General features: G+C 39.0%; 1 long non-coding RNA gene across 1 annotated transcript in view; it reads right to left on the minus strand.

The window, feature by feature from the left end:
* LOC135213688 (uncharacterized) overlaps positions 1–21713 on the minus strand; it is a 488275-nt gene extending 466562 nt beyond the window's left edge. The window contains exon 1 of the long non-coding RNA XR_010314183.1: positions 21100–21713. This is a non-coding gene — a long non-coding RNA (uncharacterized LOC135213688). The remainder of the gene's footprint in view (positions 1–21099) is intronic.
* Between the last annotated feature and the right edge of the window lie 236 nt (positions 21714–21949).

A 21949-nucleotide genomic window follows, 5' to 3' on the forward strand; every position in this document is an offset into this window, starting at 1 on the left:
CTCTCTCTCTCTCTCTCTCTCTCTCTCTCTCTCTCTCTCTCTTCTCTCCTCTCTACTCTCTCTCTCTCTCTCTCTCTCTCTCTCTCTCTCTCTCTCTCTCGCCAGCAAGGGGAACTAAAGTCACCTTAACAAAACCAGGATAATATCTATGACTACAAATAACCTTACAAGAGATACCTAGCAATTAAGCAATACAAGCGTACCCTTTCTCCTATTTCTCATTAATAGTAACTGTGTGACCACGAGATTCATAAAAATTCAAAACAAAGCAAATTATCTTGTCAACTTTTGGTGCGGTGGTAATTCATGGAACTGGAAAAATAAATTATCCATCCTTTCACTTACAGTAAAATTTTTAATATGTGTTCGTATTAAGTAATTTCGTACACTCATTCTTCTTACGCTTTTAAACTATCCTAAGTGTACACCAGCGCCTTCTGCCAAACACGACTTAAACTATCATGGTTCATCAATTCCTAACGGGGGAAGCAATTTTAAACAACAAATGAGGCAAAGTAACCCAATCCCTTTATATCATGGAACGTTACATAATCACTCAGATTCCCGTAAAATGAAAAATGATAGCATACTTTGATAATCTTGAAAGCCCGCACAAAAAAAAACTTTTTCAGTTACGATAAGTTCTAAAAATCGAAACCAATTTGGAGAGAACACTGTCTTTTAACCTTGCTTATGTTTATCTATAAAGCCAGAAATGAACGAGACTGCCCCCTGGCTAGACGACGTTCCGTTCATTAATCTTAGGCTATCAATCTAGCACACACACAAAACGTTAACATCTGAATACAAGAAGCCTTTCACCATATCACTCCACTATAACTTGACCGAAGCACGATTTGCAACTTGCAAGTGACTGTCACATCAAAATCCAGTTCCACTGTGTTTCGAATCCTATGGAAGTTTCCAAAATAAAGTCGAGAAGTTCCTGATAAAATCCTTATCCAGCACATACATAAAATATAATGAGATATGGTAAAATGAGGACTTACGAGATACTGCAAAGATGGCGTGGTGGGTTAAACAAATTAACTTATAAACAGAGGAAGGGGTTTAGAGGCGGGGGGGATGGGGGATCAAAGACAATGTGTGTTGGTTCTCTTGAAACTCATCTCCAGATTATAAAAATACATTACAATTTCCGTTGCATTTATTTCAGTTTTTATTTGTCAGTTACAGCTGCAAAAAATGTTAAAAATCTCCGGAAATCTCAAGTTACACAGATTCTTAAGCTGTTTCCTAAAATAACAACAAAACTTTCGATAGAGTTATGCGGATGTTAAAGACACTTTTACGTCCCTATAACCTATGAGTGACATATGTCTGGAAAAAAACTTAGTACCCAGGGCATTTATCCATGCGCTGTCTGGCTGAAAATAAAAGCATACATATACACATGATGCCAAGAAAGTGAGAGAGACGGCGTAACATCGAAATCTCTAGCGTTTAATATTAGGTCTTATGATGCTATTTGTAAAATAAAAACTGAAAAATTAAATAAAAAATTCGATACATATTCAAAGTTTTATGCAGCAAAGATTCCGTCACAAGCAATTACAGCAAGGCAACAGAGTAGAGTACACTGGGAACGTCGAAACTCAAAAGTAAACAAACAGAGCAAACAACCAAAAAGAAAAGAACCATTCGCTAACGACAGACACAATGTAGCTAAACATTCAAACGGTTTATTAAGATAAATGCCAATTTACCGAATTCTCTCTCAAAACACCTGAAAGTCTTCGAGAATTCTTATTAGTCTTGAAATTATCGAAAGAAAGCCGCAATTCCTGGTAGTAAGGTCGAAATGAGCCATCAATAGCAGAAAACAAATAAAATGAAACGCCCGTACACTGCCAAGTTGTCGATAATAATTACGTTAGACTTAAATATCTTCTTTTTTCTTTTCTTCGCCAGTCTTATTTTAGTTTTCATCGTTCCTAAGTTGCCTGTCAGCTACTCACTGATAATTCCAAAATCAAAATACACGAGAGAGAGAGAGAGAGAGAGAGGACGAGAGAGAGAAGAGAGAGAGAGAGATCACCGTGCAATAGAAAACTGTCGGTACTGAAAGAAAGTTACCCGCATGTTTGCAAGAACGCTGAAAAAAAAGGCAATAATGTGACTTATATACCAGAGCATCGTTAGCCCATATGATACTATGCCAGATGTAATGTTGAATATCGTTATCAGGCGATAGATAGGGCAGTGCAATGGTGCTTGGGAATTAGCATTTGCCTACGCATCCAATGTTTGGTAGGTATAGCACAAGTATACATTCGCGGACACCAAGAATGTGTTAGTGTGTGTAAGTGTAATTTATGTATGTATGTTGCATGAAATACATCTGGCACACTCCCAACATTATTTGCTTCCAAGATGAAACCGTTACTCTGGCACAACCCAAAAGTTTATCACATTCACCTGACCGTTCAACAGAACTGACAAAACTGAAACTGGCCCGTTGCTCTGATCAGGTCCCGCATTCTAACAGGGCTTGTAGTGGAATTGTAAAGCAGACAGTCGGCCTTAGCTTTTGATCACTCCTCCGACTGATTAATAGCAATAAGCCGAATTATACGAGAGATTCTGACTAAGCCTGTTGCATATTCTAAGTATGTTAGGGGACAAGAGCAGCAGCAGCAACTTCTGTCTCCTCAACATTTTCGTCTTTCGCGAAACAGATGTAGAAGAAACAGATATAGGGAATATGTGAGATGACCAATTCGCTTATGAACATTTGATCCCCGAAAACTAGTACTAAACACGGCGAAACAGATATAGAAGAAACAGATATACCAGTTACAGTAAATATGTGAAATTGAGGATTTCACTAAATCCCTAGGGAATATGTGAAATGACCAATTCGCTTATGAACATTTGATCCCCGTGGGCTTTTTGTAGTATACTAAACACGGCGATACAGTGATTCATCTACAATGATTCACAGTGTTAAGACTAGGCCCTGGGGGATCAAATGTCCTTAAGTCCACCCCTAGGGGCTAGTAATTAACACTGGGAAACGGTGTAGATGAATCACTGTTTCGCCGTGTTCAGTACTATAGCTCTCGGGGATCAAACGTTCCTAAGCGAATTGGTCACTTCATATATTCCCTAGGGATTTCGTGAAATCATCGATTTCACATATCTACTGTAACATATCTACATATACATAAGTGCATGAATAAATAATCAATTTCTAAAGATCTTCCTCGAGCACATCCCATTTTTCAAAAAATCAAAGCAGCCAGCAAGCGAAAGCATTCCGAACCCTCCAGGATTCCAAGATTCTAGGAATAAAACTTCCGACGCTGCTAAAGCTGCCGTGTTTTTTCCCTGGCCACCCGCCGCCATACCTTATGCACAGGGGGGGGGGGGGGGGAGGCGGCCCCTCCCCCCCAATCCGAGGCCCGCACTAATCCTCGCATAAATAAAAGGGGTCTCTAAATAATTACAACTTCTCTCATAACGTTCTTTTTCTTGCAGGCGGTTTACGTCCTCGTGCCAGAATAACCGTGAATAAAGTAAACTAGGTCATTGAATAATACAGAGAATATGTACTAATACCTCTTGCTAATGCTGGTCGATTTAATATTCCTTTGGGGACTTTGAAGATGTGGACGTTGCTCTTTCGAGTAATTCTAGGAAAGGTAGATTTTGCGAGTTTCCGTCGTTGCGTGCATCCTAACATTCAAATTGCTACGTCACTGATAAATACACCTAAAATGAAATGGAAAAGGCACGATTTTTATCTGCAAATATGTTACATAAGACTCTGGACGTTTGACAGCCGCATATATTCAAAACATTACTTGGACTGCTAAATTCGACAGACAAAACGTTAAATGCTAACACTGATACATAGGCATTATTTGAGGTTCTTTGCAGCTTGCCTTCGGCCCCTGGCTGTAACCACTATTGTTCCTTTTACTGTACCTCCTTTCATATTCTCTTTCTTCCAGCTTGCTGTACACCCTCTCCTGACAATTGTTTCACAGTTTTGTTTGTATGGTGCTTTTACGTTTCATGGAACCACCGGCTTTATGTGACTTCCGAACCACGTCGAGAGTGAACTTCTATCACCAGAAATACACACCTCTCACCCCTCAGTTGGAATGCCCGAGAATTGAACTCGTGGCCACCGAGGTAGCACGCCAACACGATAACGACCACGGCACTGACGCGCTAATTGTTTCACAGTGCAACTGCTGTGAGGATTTCCTCCTGCTGCACCTTTCAAACCTTTTCCTGTCAATTTCCCTTTCAGCACCGAGTGACCTCATACTAGGTCCCCTAAATTCTATGCTCCTCCGATAAGCCCGTGTGATATTGAACGCTGGAGAAACGAACAAAAACTCGAAACTCCCAGCCCATTAAAAAATGGTTTTAAGTAAATCATTAGGTATTTAATGTCGCGTATGACTCCATTACGGGAAAACGCTTGAAGATCAGTAACGACAAAAACAAGAAAAGGCTTTATCGGTTTGTCTTTCACTCCCTGCAGAGGGTACGACGTAGCAGCAGGGCCTTATCTGCAACCCGAGACCTAACCAGAGAGAGAGAGAGAGAGAGAGAGAGAGAGAGAGATGCACCAGGCTTCCTTGATATTTGATCCTTCTCTCTCTCTCTCTGTCCTTCAGACCACGAGTCACTCAGGATGTTCATCAAGTTTTAAAAGCGGATATTACTGCCGACTAATCAATCTCCAATCTCCTTGGAATGCAATGGAATATATTTTAGGCCAGAGGACAAGGGTTGGGACCTATGAGGTCATTCGGGGACCTATGAGGTCAATTCAGGGCTGGAAGGGAAAAATTGGAGAGTAGGTAGGTTTGAAAGGTGTCACAGGATGAAAACCTCAAAGCAGGGTGGACTGTAAGAAGAGAGAGAATATGAATAGATGTACAGTAAAAGGGACGAAAGGTGTTGCAGCTAGGAGCCGAAGGGGCGATGCAAAGAACTTTTAGTAATGTGTCTACAGTGCACCCGGTGAGGTGCAATGACGGCACTAACCCCCTATGGGGTCGACAAACCTGTGGTGAGCGGCTGTAGTAACATATGAATGTGTAGACAGGTAAGTTTTCTTTAATATAAATGGTAACTTTTCTTTAATAGCGTGGACAAAAAATAAAAAATAAATAAAGGGTCCATGCTAATGAAATATAAATACTTGTATTATTTAAATGGTTAAGGAGCCAGACTCGGTTAAAAAGGTGACAGAATTAAAATACTACAAGACCTGTCGAATTTCTGTTACATGACTGAGGTGCGCACACTCATAAAATAATTACCTTAATTATAAAGCGCAAATTCCCTACAGAAGCAACTATCCAGATCAAAACCTACCCTAATAACAAATCAAACTCAAAGACTAACAATTAATAATAATTCTGGACCAAAACAACATTCACCGAGAAACGCTTTTGTTATCAAAATCATACACAGTTTAATTCAAAAGCAGTAAGTCATTAACAAATTATGCAACAACTGTATGCCGTAAAGGTATTTAAACTGGATGTGTTTGCGAAACCCAATGCTCAGTTGAAGGCAACGAATGTCCTATCTGATCTTTGACCTTGACTTATTAGTGGAGTGCGCAGGTTACAAATGAAACCTCTATCCCACGTAGTTCAAATGCCTGACTAGTTGAAAATATCATTTTTTCGGAACTTTAGCTATATCGTGACCCACAAAAGGGTTTTCGGTGACCTTGACTTAATGCTGCTCGTGGGCTTTATTAGTGGAGTGTGCATGCTACAAATGAAACCTCTATCCCACGTAGTTCAAGTGCTTGACTGGCTAAGAAAAAAAATATTTTTTTTTCGGATATTTCCAAGTTAGTGACCCCCATTTGTTTTCGAGGGTCGTTATCTAGGACTAATATGTTTGGTGGATGTATACTGGGTTGCAAATTCCCGAGATATATACTAGTACTGAGCCAGCCCAGGGTATTTTGCCATGACCCTAGCTTATGGAAAGTAAATTGGGGCATGAGAGACATAATGAGATTATTTCCAAGAAGATTCTACGGTTAATTTTTAAGATCTGGCGCCCCGCTTTCTTCAGGGAAAGTCAGTTACTTGGTTACAGTTAAGGTATATACTACCAAGTTAAAACCCTTGGAGGTCACTCTCTAGTAAAGATCCATTAAAACTTTAAGCCTTAGCGAACGGAAGGACGTACAGATGGCCAGAGAACACAGGCCAGTTCCTACAATCATTAGAAAGTAAACCATGGGCATAATAGTCTAAGAAAATACTTGAACAAATTCCTTTGTCATAAAAGGATTAGAAGCCAACTTTATGTAAGTGTTTTGGAGACATATAGAACAAACTAACAGTCTAAAACAGTTCAATACCACTTTGCTAGGAATTGGAAACATTGCATTGAATCTCAGTTGATTGTAAATAAACTCAGTTTCTCTCTCTCACTCTCTCTCTCTCGTAAGAAATGGGCGTTCGACTGTGCATTGTGTGCATGCTTGTGAACTCGTTCTCTCTCTCTCTCTCTCTCTCTCTCTCTCTCTCTCTCTCTCTCTCTCTCTCTCTCTCTGCTTTCCTTCCTTCCAAGAATCAGCAGGACATTATTTGTCCACTTGAACGCTCAACCCCGCCCCCTTGTCTCTCTCTCTCTCTCTCTCTCTCTCTCTCTCTCTCTCTCTCTCTCTCTCTCTCTCATTATTTGTTCACTTGTACGCTCAAACCGCCTCCCCCCTTGTCTCTCTCTCTGCCTCTTTCTGGGGACATTACTTGTCCAAATAATGTCCACTTGAACCCTCAACCGCCTCTCTCTCTCTCTCTCTCTCTCTCTCTCTCTCTCTCTCAGTCACCTGGTGGATATATGTTTAGATTCTGACTGACAAAGTAACATAGCTGAAAAGGTAGCCCAAGGGGAAGGAACATTGTGCGCTTAAAACAGGTTAATTCGGTCAGCTCTCAGCAACTGTTACGTGAGGTTTTGAGATGTGTATGTATACATATACATACATATATATATATATACTATTTATTATATATATATATATATATATATATATATATATATATATATATATATATATATATAAAAAATATGCAGTCATCGAATGGTCTGACCTTTCACAAAATCTCATGCATCAATGGCTGAAAGCTGCCCAAACTAATTGCCGTTTTTTTTATTAGCGCAGAACGCTGAGCCCAGCCAATTTTCATTCGTTATGAAAAGGCTATTAGTTCATTTCTTGAATGACGACGACTTGGTTATTTTCACCGACGGTTTCAAGTTTCTCTTCGCTCGTCACATTTTCCTTCATATATATACATGAGCGTCTTATTGGGCGCAACGTGTTTTTTTCTTAATTAAGGGCAATTCGGCTTGTTTCATAAATGTCCTAAATTTCTTATTACGTGACTTCCAAACCACTTCGAGAGTGAACTTCTATCACCAGAAATGCACATCTCTGACCCCTCAATGGAATGCCCGAGAATTGAACTCGCGGCCACTGAGGTGGCAGCCCAAGACCAAACCGACCACACCACTGAGGCGCTCTCACGCCATTTTGTAGTAGCACTGTTGTTTCAATATACAAGTGGACTACGAAATTACCAAACAAGGCTCATTTCATTTAATAGAAGTAAATAACTAATGAGCGTTAGTTAAGACTAGACAGATTAAATCTGCACAAGAAAGTTTACGGCCATTTTACATTTCCATAAATATTGAAAAGAGAAATTCATGTTACAAATATATAGAACCTAACAAATATCAAGACCACGATTATGAATCAACTACAAATATAACTCTTCTGATCAAAACTTGTCCGGATCTTGAATTACAGCCAACATGAACAAAATTGGTACTCAAACATTCCTTAAATAAAACCTGCCTTTCTTCCTGATAACTAAGCTTCGAATCTTAAATGACAAGACTTCACAAACAAAATCTGTACTGTACACAAATTCAGTCACTTCAAAGATGATAAAACCTCTCCCTTTCTTGCTCATATCTAATCTTTTCGCCACATTTATAAGAATAAAGAATTCTTATTTTCGCAAAATGAGCAGGAGACTGCGCTAGGTCCAACGCTTCTTTTGTACATAATCCACAGCGTTATTTTCATGGCTTATCAAACACAGAGTAAAGCACAGAGATTCCAAAATAACATATAAAAAATTTCAATGCGTTACTATAAAGAAAGTATATTAAGTGTTAAAAGTCTTGAAAGATGTAAAATAAATGACAAAATTAGTTTAAAAATTCTATTTGTTACAAAATTATCAATTAAAATCAGAGTAGGCACCAGAAAATAAACAAAACCAAATAAAATATTACAATACATTACTAAAAAAAAGTACATTAAGTGTAGAAAGTCTTAAAAGATGCAAAATAAATGACAAAATTAGTTTAAAATCCTATTCGTTACAAAATCATCAATTAAAATCAAAGTAGGCACCGGAAAATAAACCAAACTAAACCTAATCGAAACGAATTGAGGGACTAAACCAATACTCTACAACATTTAAGATGCAAAACAAATAACAAAATTAGTTTAAAAATCCTATAATAAACCAAAGCAAAATTCAACATTTAAGATGCAAAATAAATATCAAAATTAGTTTAAAAATCGCATTCGTTACAAAGTCATCAATTAAAATCAGATTAGGCACCGGGAAATAAACCAAACCAGATCTAACAGAAACGAAATAAGGGACCAAACTAATATTCTTCAACATTAACCACCCAAATTACTGTCGATCGCTTACAGCGTTCATATTAACAATTCCCTCTCTGTCTCCACAACGTAATTACACAAAAAGAGGCGAGGTATATTTCCAAGACATTCCCTTATCGCCCGGCAGTTTTCCTCCAAAGAATGAAACAGGCGACTTTAAATGATGAGCGCTAAAGCGGGGACCAACTTGGCCGTCGGAGGAGAAAGGCAGGAAGGTTGGAAATTAAGAATATAGCGAAAGATGAGAGAGAGAGAGAGAGAGAGTTGCACACTGGGTCATTCATCCGAAAAGGGGGATGCATTTCATAATGAAGTCATTAGTCTCGTCGCTATACAACCAACAGACAAAGAAGAAGAAGGAGGAGGAGAAGAAGGAGGAGGAGGAGAAAAAGAAACGGACATTAAGACAAATAGCAAAATGGAGGAAAAACGAAAATAAATAAGGGTGGGAGAAAGAGAAAGAATATGGATTTTCGCTTATGCAGAATGCAGTGCGCAATAACTGGAGCAAGGGAGATAATTCAATGGTTTTCTGAAAACAAAAATAATAAATAAAATAAAATAAAAGTAAATAAAAAAACGACGAAATATGGATAAAGGAAGAGACACGAAACATGGCGAAAGGGGAAAATGAAGCTGGGATGGAAGTGATGCTGACAATTAGGAGAGTGTGCTCGAGACGAGAGAGAGAGAGAGAGAGAGAGAGAGAGAGAGAGATTACCTCGTCAAGGCCTTCAACGTTTTCAAAGACATGACGGTAGGCATTTTGACTAAGTACTCGTCACTCATATCTTCTGTTTTTCAAACACTTCTTTCTTCCCATAAGCAGCAGCTGCGACTCACAGCAGTCGACTGACAATCGGGTATATGATTTAATGTTTCGGTCAATAGAGGTAAATGTATTGTTAGCTTACGGGCTCGAACCAAGGTCACCGGGGTCATGATCGAACACGGATGTACACTATTGAAATTAATTTAATATAGAATTGAGGCCAAACCCCAAGCACTGGGACCTATGAGGTCATTCGGCGCTACAAAGGAAAGTGACAGCAAAAGGTTTGAAAGGTGTAACAGGAGGAAAACCTCGAAGCAGTTGCTCTATATATCAATTGTTAGGAGAGGGTGGAAAGTGACACGGAAGAGAATATGAAAGGAGGTACGGTAAAAGGAACGAAAGGGGTTGCAGCTAGGGGCCAAAGGCACGCTACAAAAAAAACGGTATGTAATGCCTACAGTGCAGCGCATGAGGTGCACTGACGGCACTATCACACGGTTTAGAGCCGAGGAAGCAACAGACAACGAACACGATTATTATTATTATTATTAATAGGGGTTAGTTTTTCCAGACCTCTGAGTCTCAAGTAGACTCTTCTCGGGCTGGTACAACGAACACGAAAACAATAACAATTTGTAAAACAAAACACTCAAAGACACAAGTGGCACAAAACATAAAGCACCAGAGTAAAAAGGTTAGACTGATTCTCAATGAATCTGTTTACACTTGAGGCCAATTTGACGTAATCGGCCGAGTGCAGGCGACCGTGGCTCGTGTTCGATCTATGTAAGCCAGTCGCCAAGTACTAAATTCTAGCTAAGAGTTTTAACCACTTGCTTTATTTAAAATTCATCCTGTATCAGAATTCCTCGAACCTCTTCCTCAACTGAATACTAAAAGAGGAAAACTTCTCACGAAAACCAAAATGGTCTGTTAATATTTTACATCATATCCATCCGAATTGGCAACCGCCCTATCTTCAGACGCTTCCTAAACAAGATTGGGGTTCTTTGGGGGGGGGGGGGGGGGGGGGGGGGGGGGGGGGGGGGGGGGGGGGGGGGGGGGGGGTGGGGGGGGGGGGGGGGGGTGAGCAGCACGCACGCAGTAACGACTTAACCCGATAAAGTTTCCCACCTATAGATAAGATCAAGGTTCTTCAAATATTTTAAAGGACCTTGGGTAAAGTAACATCGCTTAGGGTTAACCTCCCTACACACAAACTTTTCTAAGCACTTGACCCTACACAAGTAAACTTATATTCGGTTCTCTCAGCGCGGTATTATTACTCCCCCCTCTTCTTTACAGTGAGGAACTCGGTAGATACGATGGAAAACTCTAAAGCACAAAATAAAAGTTTACTGAAAAAACGCGTCGACGCCAACCCAAATAGCACAAGCTGTAACATATCCTTCGAAAATTACGTTTAAAAAAAATGAACATCATTCATTCGGCATTAAAACCTATCCCACAATTCTCAAGGCCGGATTCATGTACAGTCATATCTAAATAATATCCACACTTCAGTAAAACCTGTCATAGGGAAACGTCGGTAATTTACTGCACACGAACACGAACACGAACACACACACACACACACACACATATATATATATATATATATATATATATATATATATATATATATATATATATATATAGTATGTGTGTGTGTGTGTGTGTTGCCTACAAGGACAATTCACACACACGTCCCTATATAATTTTATCTAACCAAATAACACAACCCAGAGAATAAAAATGAATACATTAAGCCCTGCTGTTATTGATGTTTACATAAATTAACAATTCATACAAATATTTGTAGAACCTCATTTCATAATTTACGTACAATTACTTAGCAAGCCCGATAAATTGCTTACAAACGAACGGTGTTGACAAAGCGATCGTGTTATGATACATTTTCCTCGGCTATCCATCGGTTGTTTACAGATTCATACTATATATTTCCGTACAGTTGTGCACAAGATCACAGCTCCTGCTATTAAGGAATTTCACGGAAGACTGAATCTTCACAGACCATTTCTCTTCCACCCCAGATGTAAGCGAGGATAATTTAATGAAAGCGAAGTGATGCTCCGTCAAAGAAATTATACAGCATATATAATTACCTTAAGAAGATTACTTTTTGTTTAAAGAGCTGTTAAATATATGCGATTTAAAGGGCCAGTTGCTTAACTGATCATAATACCGTGTAGCATCTGTTCGGCATTTCATTTCTATATATATATATATATATATATAGATAGATATATATATATATCTTATATATATATATAATATAATATATACATATATATATATTATATATATACATAATATATATATAATATATATATATATATATATATATATATATATATAAAACATACATACATATAAATATATAATATAATATATATCTCTATATTCATATATACATATTAATATATATATAAATAAATATGTAAATATACATATACATGTATATTAAATATACATAATATATATATATATATTATATATAAATCCACAAGGTTTGTTTAAAACACCGCGGCTGCAACTTGATCCCAATAACCCGGCATCCAATCAAAAGAAGCCCCCGTATGCAAACATGACAAACTTCCAGCAAAACTTCCAGCAGCCACCACCAAAACCATCCCCGGAACCGAGACGACACCTGAAAGTCTAATAATATCGGTTTATTGAACTAATAACTGGCGACCAATTACTGTAATGACACAAGAAGACTCGACAGATTCGACACCTCGATACCGTCGAGACAAACACATATCGGATCAAGCTAACCACACGACTCCAAGAATCCTCATACCCGTAAATATTTATTTCAAATATTTTCAAAAACAAAACACAAAATACGCCGAAGAACAAGTTTTTCGTACAGCTTAAAATGCAGTGGCCCTATGAAGCCTTCAGCCACGACCCGGTAGTGGCCTGTGTCGTTGGCACTCATTGCGGTGCCAGACACGATCATGGGTCGTGGATAACTTTAACCCTAAATAAAATAAAAAACTACTAAGGCTAGTGGGCTGCAATTTGGTATGGTTGATGACTGGAGGGTGGATGATCAACATGCCAAATTGCAGCCCTCTAGCCTCGGTAGTTTTCAAGATTTGAGGGCGGGGAGTAAAAGTGCCGACGGACAGACAAACAGCCATCTCAAAAAACAAAAAATTAATAAATAAATATAAAAAAACTGAAACGCACAAGGCAACTTGGCAAATAAAAAACGAACAAACAAATTACGAAGTGGATCTTGATTTACTAAAAGCAATGAGAGAGAGAGAGAGAGGAGAGAGAGAGAGAGACGAGAGAGAGAGAGAGAGAGAGAGAGAGAGAGAGAGAGAGAGAGAGAGGGAGAGCGTTAAGAACTACTGTCGAGCCGACTAAAACTGTTTTGACTGATTTTTGAAATTCAGGCTACCAAGCCGAGCAAGGGGGTGCTTTCCAAAATCAACAATGAAGACAATGAAAATACGGAGTTGGAGTGGTTGGACAGCAAGATTAAGAGATCCCCAAATAAAGATGCGGAAAAAAACCTAAAGGTGGAACTGGGGGTAAAACTCCACAGATGCAGTAAGAAGTGTTAGTTTGAGAGGCTGGACAGCTATGTTGAAGAAGGGATGCATAAATGGGTGAAAAGTAAAAGGCTAAAAAGGGGGGCCAATTAAGAGCTGCGTGGACGCTGGAAACACCTTTAGATATTGTATTTACTGCATCAAGTGAGGAGCACTGTCAGCGCTACCCTCCTACGAGGAATTGATTGAATCTGTTGGAGACTTGATTGTCTTGAGACATTCCGCGCGCTCTCTCTCTCTCTCTCTCTTCTAGATCGAGATTAGGCGAATATTGTAAGATATTTCACACTGTTATCACTTATTCTATAATTCCAGAAGCTCTTCAAGACGCGAGCTATACAGCGCCTTATTAAATCAAATATTTTAATCTAAATCCTCAAAACTCGTAGCCTTCATCTCAATGTACAAACAATGCGGACAGTTACACACACACATGCAATTATAATCTTACAATACGTAAATATCAACGTAAAACTGTAATTTGTACTTGGAATAAACAAAAACTAATAAGCACATACACACAGTTGTTAACAATAATAAGGTGCTACTGATAGCAATGATTGGCAAAATAAACATATAATTTCATTAATGAAAGCTCATCTACATAAACACACACGGTCTTAAATAACACGAAAAAAGACTAAAACATAAACAAGCGCGAACAAGATGCTACTGATAATAATGATTGGCAAAATAAAAATATAATTTCATTGATGAAAGCGCATCTCCATAAACACACAGGGTCTTAAATAACACGAAATACTAAAACATACACAATCATTCCCCAAGATACCGAGAATAATTCTAAAATACTGCCGACAATATCAAGGAGCCTTGGTTAAGAAATCAAGTTTACTGTGGAACCTTTCTCCTTTCTCGTTCGTCTCATGAAAATCCACACATTTCCCGTAACTTCTCACAATAATCAAATCACTCTGATCAGAGGAAACTTCAGACCGAAACAAGAAAACATTGTGGGAAAAGGAGGCTTCTTGCTGTGTTCCAGAGAAATGGGTTTTAACTCTATTAACACACGAATAACTGTTCAAGGCCGTATTAATTTTACTTTGGGAATGACTTCCAACTAACGACCCGAATTGAATGTAGGAGTTTAGGCCAAAGGCAAAGCGCTGGGACATACAAGGTCATTCAGCGCTGAAAGGGAAATTGACCGCTAAAATATTTTAAAGGTGAAACAAAGAAAACCTGGCAGCTGCAATACTATTGGTAGGAAAGGGTGGAAAGTAAGATGGAAGGCGAATATGAACGGGGGTACAGTAAAAGAAATGAAAAGGGCCGCAGCTAAGGGCCGAAGGTACCCTGCAAAGAACCTTACAGTGTACCGCAGGAGGTGGACTGCCAGCACTACCTCCCTCCGGAATACAAGTAACGAGAATTAACATGTAAATAAAAGCTGCTACCTTCACCAGATATCGAACCTGTGTCATTCTGGTAAAGAATTAAGGTGACATTTACACAACGATTTATCACATCTCTACATAATCTGCAAACAGATTTGATTTTACGTCGAAAACCGAGAAAAATTCTAACATATCAATGAAATAGAATATAAAAATTAGGCCGAATGCCAAGCGCTGGGACATACGACGTCATTTGCTGAGGAAATAGACAGTAAAAGGTTTGAAAGGTGTGACAGGAGGAAAAAACCTCGCAGTTGCACTATGAATCAATTGTTAGTTGAGGGTGGAAAGTAAGAAGGCAAAAAGAGAATATGAACGGAGGTACAGTTAAAGGAATGATTGGAGGTGGCGGCTAGGGGCCGAAGAGACGCTGAAATGAACCTTACACAATGCCTACAGTGCACCGCATAAGGTGCACTGACGGCAGTCCCCCCTGAGGGGAAAGATAAGTGAATTGTTATGATACAACCCAACAAGAAGTTTGGTTTGTTCAGCCTATAGTTAATTTTTTTGATCTTCTGGATACCAAATCTCAATATTATTTGATAAACTACCGGTAACGTTAAACGACATAATTACTCAGGAATTAAGTAAAAATTATGTAACGAGTATTGCAGATAAGCCTTTCTTCCACAACGATAAGCATATATAAGTTAACTAAAGGAAAGGACTATATACAGAAACGAAGCAAAGTACGTACACGCGTGTGTATACACCTCTCATCACAGGCTGAAGCAAATGAAAACCGAGCGTGAAAAACTTTACAGTTTTTCAATGCAAATAATTAAGCCTCCTCAAATTATAATTATTTGGAAGGAATTTCGTATACACGGGGGGCCTAAAAGAAAAAAACACACAAAAAAAAAACAACTAAATTCAATCATCTCGCGGCTCTCGCGTTACCCAAGGTAAAAATGACTATGGCTGCGCTTAATCATGAAGAAGGATAGATATAAAAACTCGATCAGATGACGAATACATTAATAAATGATGGATCATGAGAATTGACCTTCTCTTTATCAGCTCATTCCTGTGAAAAAAAAAAATAAAAGAATAAAGTTTCTGTATTCAATCATGTGAAATGTAAATATCACGGCGTGCAAATGTTATATTAAGTTTACAATATAAGCCTGATTATCTATTACAGATTAATAGGATGTAAATACTGCATCATACATATATACATACAAACACACACACACACACTATATATATATATATATATATATATATATATATATATATATATATATATATATATATATACTCTTTCTGCCATCTTACATTCCACCCTCTCCTAACAACTACCTACTTCATAGCGCAACTGCTTTGAGGTTTACCTCCTGTTACACCTTTCAAACCTTTATTTACTGTCAATTTCCGTTTCAAGCGCTGAATGAATGACCGCATAGGGCCCAGCGCTTAGCCTTTGGCCTAAATTCTATATTCTGTTCAATTTTATAATATATATTTGTATATATACACATAATTTATGTAATGTGTGTATGTGTGTGGGTGGTTCGGTGCGTAGTTATAGTACTGGATGTAGATATAGGATGCGCTGAATTTGGACCCCATTAACAAGCAATCGTTAATCACGCGTAGATTGTAAACAAGCTGATGCTGCTTCAAAACATCCAATCAGTACTGAAAAATCAGCACAAATACACAACCATGAATCAAGATTCGCATTACGTAAAACACAGAAATAGATTTCACATTAATTTTCCAAAAGCAAAAACAACCCCGATTTCACTTGCATTTGCAAAGGAATTAAAGGCGAGCCCTTAACAACCAGCGTTGCGCATAATTAGAACGGGAATTAGGGTAGAATCGGTGCGTAAACGCCATTAAAAACGTTTAAAATGATGGGACACGCTGCCGCAAACAAACATTTTCCAAGGATCTATTCAGTGGGAAAGTAAAATCCACAGTAGTGTGCGTGTTTCATTTTATTCAAAATATTATGTATACAGCACAAAGCTTTCGATGACCTGCACAGTCCTCCTGGTCAATCTGATTTTATTTACAAAATGTGACCACATAAAAAATGTTTTTGGCTTATGCTTATTTGTATGCATTAGTCAAAAACAAAGTTCTTGCGTAGCCACTTTTTGTAATTATAATCAGATTGACAAGGAGGACTGTGCAGGTCATCGAAAGCTTTCTGCTGTATACATATTTTAAATACCAAAATCAAACAGGCATACTACTGTGGATTTACTTTCCCATTTTATTGAGTCAGGTGATTATTAGTTTCCCTTGAATCTACTCAGTGCTAAAATGAATATAGAATTTGGGCCAAAGGCCAAGCAAGCACTGAGACCTATGAGGTCCTTCAGCGCTGAGACGGAAACGGACAGTTCAAAGGAAAACCCGGCAGTTGCACTATGAATCAACTGTTTGGAGAGGGTGGAAAGTAAGATGGAAGAAAGAGCATAAGAAAGGAGGTACAGTAAGAGGAACGAAAAGGAGTTGCAGCTAAGGAAGGGGCTGAAGGCATGCTGTAAGGCCTACAGTGCACCGCATGAGGTGCACTGACGGCACTAAACCCCGCCCCCAATACGGAGACCTACTCGGTGTTCTGAGCATGTTTGTCATCGTATCACGTCTTGAAAGTAAAATCTTGCGTTAAGTCTGCTCTCTTCATCGGCGTCCTTAAAAACCCAGCAGAGAAAACTTTCGAGCATTTATAATTTAATTCTGAAATCCGAAGAAATGGTCCGAAATGTATTGATCTTCTACTCCTGAAGGAATCACCCGGAGGAAGCTCAAAGAGAATCAATCCGCGGCCGAAGTTGGTGATTAAGAAAGTTAAGGATTCCCGGGGGAGACTTGTTTAGACAAACACGCGTCAACGGGGGTGGGTACGGTACGGGATTCGGAGAAGGATTTTGGATTAGGGACGCGCCAAGGACAGGGCGATTAGGAGGGGGAAGTGGAGGGGCGGGGCGTGGCCACCGGCGGGGGCGGTTATTAAAAGGTAACTGAAGGGTTTCAGATTCCGTGTAAGGCAAAGGCTTGGGAGATAGATTTCACACTCGGGTTTGGTGGATGCTGTATATTCTAAAAACCCAAAAACCCACGAATAAATGAGGACATTGGATTTAGTGTTTTAAAAACTTGGTATGACAAGGAGGTAGGTTAGGGCAGGATAATTTGACTCGAGATATAGCAAGCGGGGAGGGCATGAACGGGGCCTTTAAGACCTGGTATGAAGGTCCTGGTATAATAGGCACAAGGGTTGGGATATATTGGGCTTTAAAATCGGGCACGATGGGGTATGTGGTCTGGAGGGAGATTTGGGAAATAGGATATGGCTGAAGTTAGGTTAAACATTCCTCCATGGGTTAAAGGCGCCGAAGGACACAATGGGTAGGATGGGGGTTAGGAGATAAATTTTAGATCTGTGGTTTAGAGAAGGGTGAGGAATAATTACTACGCCACTCTAATTTACTGAGGATATGAGACACTAGTTTTTCATTATAAAATATAACTGCCAATTAATAATCCTCAATTACAAGATTAACAAGCAAATGCCGCATGACACTATTCAGTACGACTGCAATTACGTGAATGTCAATTCGAATTACCAGTAGTCTTCTACAGTTAAAAAGACAATATATATATATATATATATATATATATATATATATATATATATATATTATATATATATACCTTCAATCAATTCAGGGGATACTCGCAATAAAAAAAAATGAAATGGGTAAAAAAAAGTCGCCCAACCCCCCGATTTGCAAATACTTCACGCAATAAAAATAAATCAGCAATCAAATCAAATAAAATCCTACCAGTGAAATAAAAATCCTCTGGTCAGGAGTAACTCGGCACTGCTTAAGAGTTACTGGCAAATGGAATCCTAAAAACCAAATAGTAAAAACAAAATTAGTTTTCCCCAGTCAACCACTGATCACTCAAGGGCCTGGGGGCTTATTGAAAGGACCCTTGTGTAAACAAAAGCCTCACCACAACTGACCAAACAATATGCCACCTATTCAATCAATCCCAGCACTTAATCATTTTTAAATCGAACTGGGGTTTACTCATACGGTTTAATTACGTGCTACCCCAAACCTGTAAAACTTGGTATGTTATTTTTGGTCTTGAACTAATGTTAAGTCACTACCCTCCTTATATATATATTATATATATATATTATATATATATATCCTTATATATATATATATATATATATATATATATATATATTATATATATATATATATATATATAGGCTATACATATATATTAATAGATGTGTGTGGGTGCGTGATATAAATGCATATATATATGTGTGTCTGTGCATTGATGCGAGTCAAGCAATCAATACAGAGATGAAAATATTGCATTCCAATAAAATAATTGATGTTTTTTCAGTGACGATAACTAAAATAAGTAAAGTTAAGCCTAAGTTGAGCCTAATTCTAGCACTGAAAATCAGTGACTTATGGTATAACACTGGCTAATGAAGCAGCGTCTTTATCTGATTAATAATATGGTATAAAACTGAATAACAAATCTGCCAGTTATGATTAGGAAAAAAAAAAAAAAAAAAAATTCTTTACCTGGCAACACGGCATCAGACACCTTTCCGTAATCAAGCAAAGAAAAAGAAAAAAAAATTATCTTCAAGGGCAGATGAGTAACAAAATGACAATCCTACACATTCCTTTAAGCTCTCTTAACTTGAATGGAAGTTATGAAGTGGTTGACGCTCATGCGAGAGCACGGTATATTTTCTTTCAGTCTACGAGGCAACATGTCCGGGAATTATCTACAATAAAGCAGGACACCAACAGGAAAATTATCCTTTGAAATTTGATATGTCCCTGGGCCCCGAGTACGGATAACCACAGCACTTTTTATGCGGAATGGAGAGAGAGAGAGAGAGAGAGCGAGAGTTAAATAGTGATGACAAGGAAATATATTTGTTCAGGAAACGAATAATCATTAGCACTAACCCTAGCAGCAACGTTCTGATATTAGCCAACAGTAGGGACTTAAGGGTATAAGAATTTATATAGCTGCTAGTAAGGAATAACTTCCATATAATTGCCTACTTTTTAAGCGAAAAATGAAGATTCTGGCGTACACACAGTCTAGGTTGTCTCTCTCTCTCTCTTTAACTAATCCCTACATAACACAATGTGGAAGCGGCCTTATCTGGCCACTGTTCCGTCACCGACATAGCCGGTTTGCATTTCCTCATGTCTCAATTCGCCATTGTTCTTCTCGAACAAACACACACACCCTCCCTCAATTAACCTACTCTACCACCAACCACCCCTAAATATCCCCCTCGATCCCCCCTACAGTCCTGAGCTGCACCTGTCACTGCATTGGCCTTGAAAACAGCAGAACTGATTTCCCTGCTAAGAGGACATCACCGGTTTAGTATTAATTATTATTGGGGCATTTCCACAACCCTCCCCCTTCATATTCATATCGACACACTATGATAAACTCTCGGACATTTATTTGGTTTTATCGGGATACAGTTTAAAACAGACAGTCGTTTAAATTTAAGGTAAACTACTATGGGCCTACAGCGCGCAACGCCGAATACATCGGTCACTGATTTTCCTTCTAATCGTTTAGTGTAATATAAAATTAAGATTATTTCCTTTCTTGAATTTCTTCTACAGTCCCACAGGCGGAAAAAAAAATAATGGGTCTACGTTCCTTACTGTTAGCCTATTTTGCGCACGAACAGTACAGTAATGACAGGGTTTTAGGATGAAAGAAAACCATAATATTAATAACATCGCAGACAGTTAATACTTGGTTAATTGAGATTTATAATTCAATCATCGAAAAAGCTTTAGATATATAAAACGAGATCGAATTTGCAATATGCATTCGAAGACTAAAAATATACAGAAATATTACCAAAGTCAGATGCACATTTCAGGTACTTCGGGACTCACACACTACATAAAGGCATTTAAATAATCGATGGTTAAACATTACAACTCGACTTAGAAATTAGGCCTATACCGAAAACAGAGGCTTTTTCAAGTCTAGGTCATATACGAGCAGGAGGCCATCAACTAGGCCTACATATTCATACACGTGATATGGCGATACATGTGCGATTCAACTCTGTATGACATTGAGAGAGAGAGAGAGAGAGAGAGAGAGAGAGAGAGAGAGTTATCCCGGGCATGAAAAAGAAACGGGCAAGGACAATGACTTCTCAAGGAACCCTAACGACAGCTCAAGGGAACCCAATCACTGACAACACGGGCCAGTTTACACTCGATCTGTCAATCGTCCAACCGAGTGAAGTGACGCCATCATTAGGCCTATACAGATCGTTGGCAACGTCATTTTCCTCATCGGAAAAACGCAAACTCGAATCCTCTTTCTACTGCTGCTGCTGCAGGCTCTGTGGTCTGATGACTCAACGGATACGCTATATCTACCGCGGTGGATCAGCTTTTGTCACAAGGAATAGAAGAAACAAAACTGAAAAGGAGAAACCGCGGTGGATCAGCTTTTGTCACAAGGAATAGAAGAAACAAAACTGAAAAGGAGAAAACGCTTCCTCTTGGAAACACTCACCAACAGCGAAACCTTCTGAGGGCGATAGATGGAGATAGACCAATAAACCTTGACAAAGGCTGAGAAGACGTCGTCGAAAAGACGCTGCTGTAGACGCTTACGAAGTATTTATCATGAAATCACACTGATCACTGAGAGACAGACACTCACTTCTCGATTCAAGATTCACTTCTACCAACTCCGGTCAAATACACGCGACCGGCCCAGACGTTGCCATGGGCTAGAGGCTCAACTTGTCGTACGGCCGACCCCGCTAAGCGGCAACCGCGTACAATCAATTCACGTGATTATGACTCAAATCTTGACCTCAAGTGCATATTTCGAGGTCATTTCCGAAACAGACACCACTCCCACTTATTTTTTTGCCCGTGTGAATCGGGAGGCGAACGCGATTCCGATGTCTGGCAGGGTACCCATTCTGAGCTGGTAATTGGCATCAACGCCACCATGTGCGGTGCGTGGGAACTCGTTGACATGTATACATTACAGAAGGTAGATGGAATGAATGTGCCGTTAACATTCAAGGCTTGTACTGTCTGCCTTTACACCATTAGTGCTTGCGAACGCTGAACGCTCCTAGACTATCTTCAGCGTTGCCACGGATGCTACTGAACGGACCCAATGACTGTCAGTGAGAGATGTTCTTCACACGGGACTAACAAAGCAAGTGTGGGCAAAGGGGAAAAAAATACCATTCAAATCTTCCCGCCTCTTTCTTAAAGGGTACAACTCGTGCGGTAGGTTTCAAGGTCGGGTATTGCATAAGATATACTACTACCCGCGGTACAAATAGCACACGAGACTCAGGAATGCGTTTACTAAGTCTAATAAACTCATTGAAATCTCCGAA

Source organism: Macrobrachium nipponense, chromosome 43 (genome assembly GCF_015104395.2).
Source record: "Macrobrachium nipponense isolate FS-2020 chromosome 43, ASM1510439v2, whole genome shotgun sequence".
Taxonomy (NCBI): Eukaryota; Metazoa; Arthropoda; class Malacostraca; order Decapoda; family Palaemonidae; genus Macrobrachium; species Macrobrachium nipponense.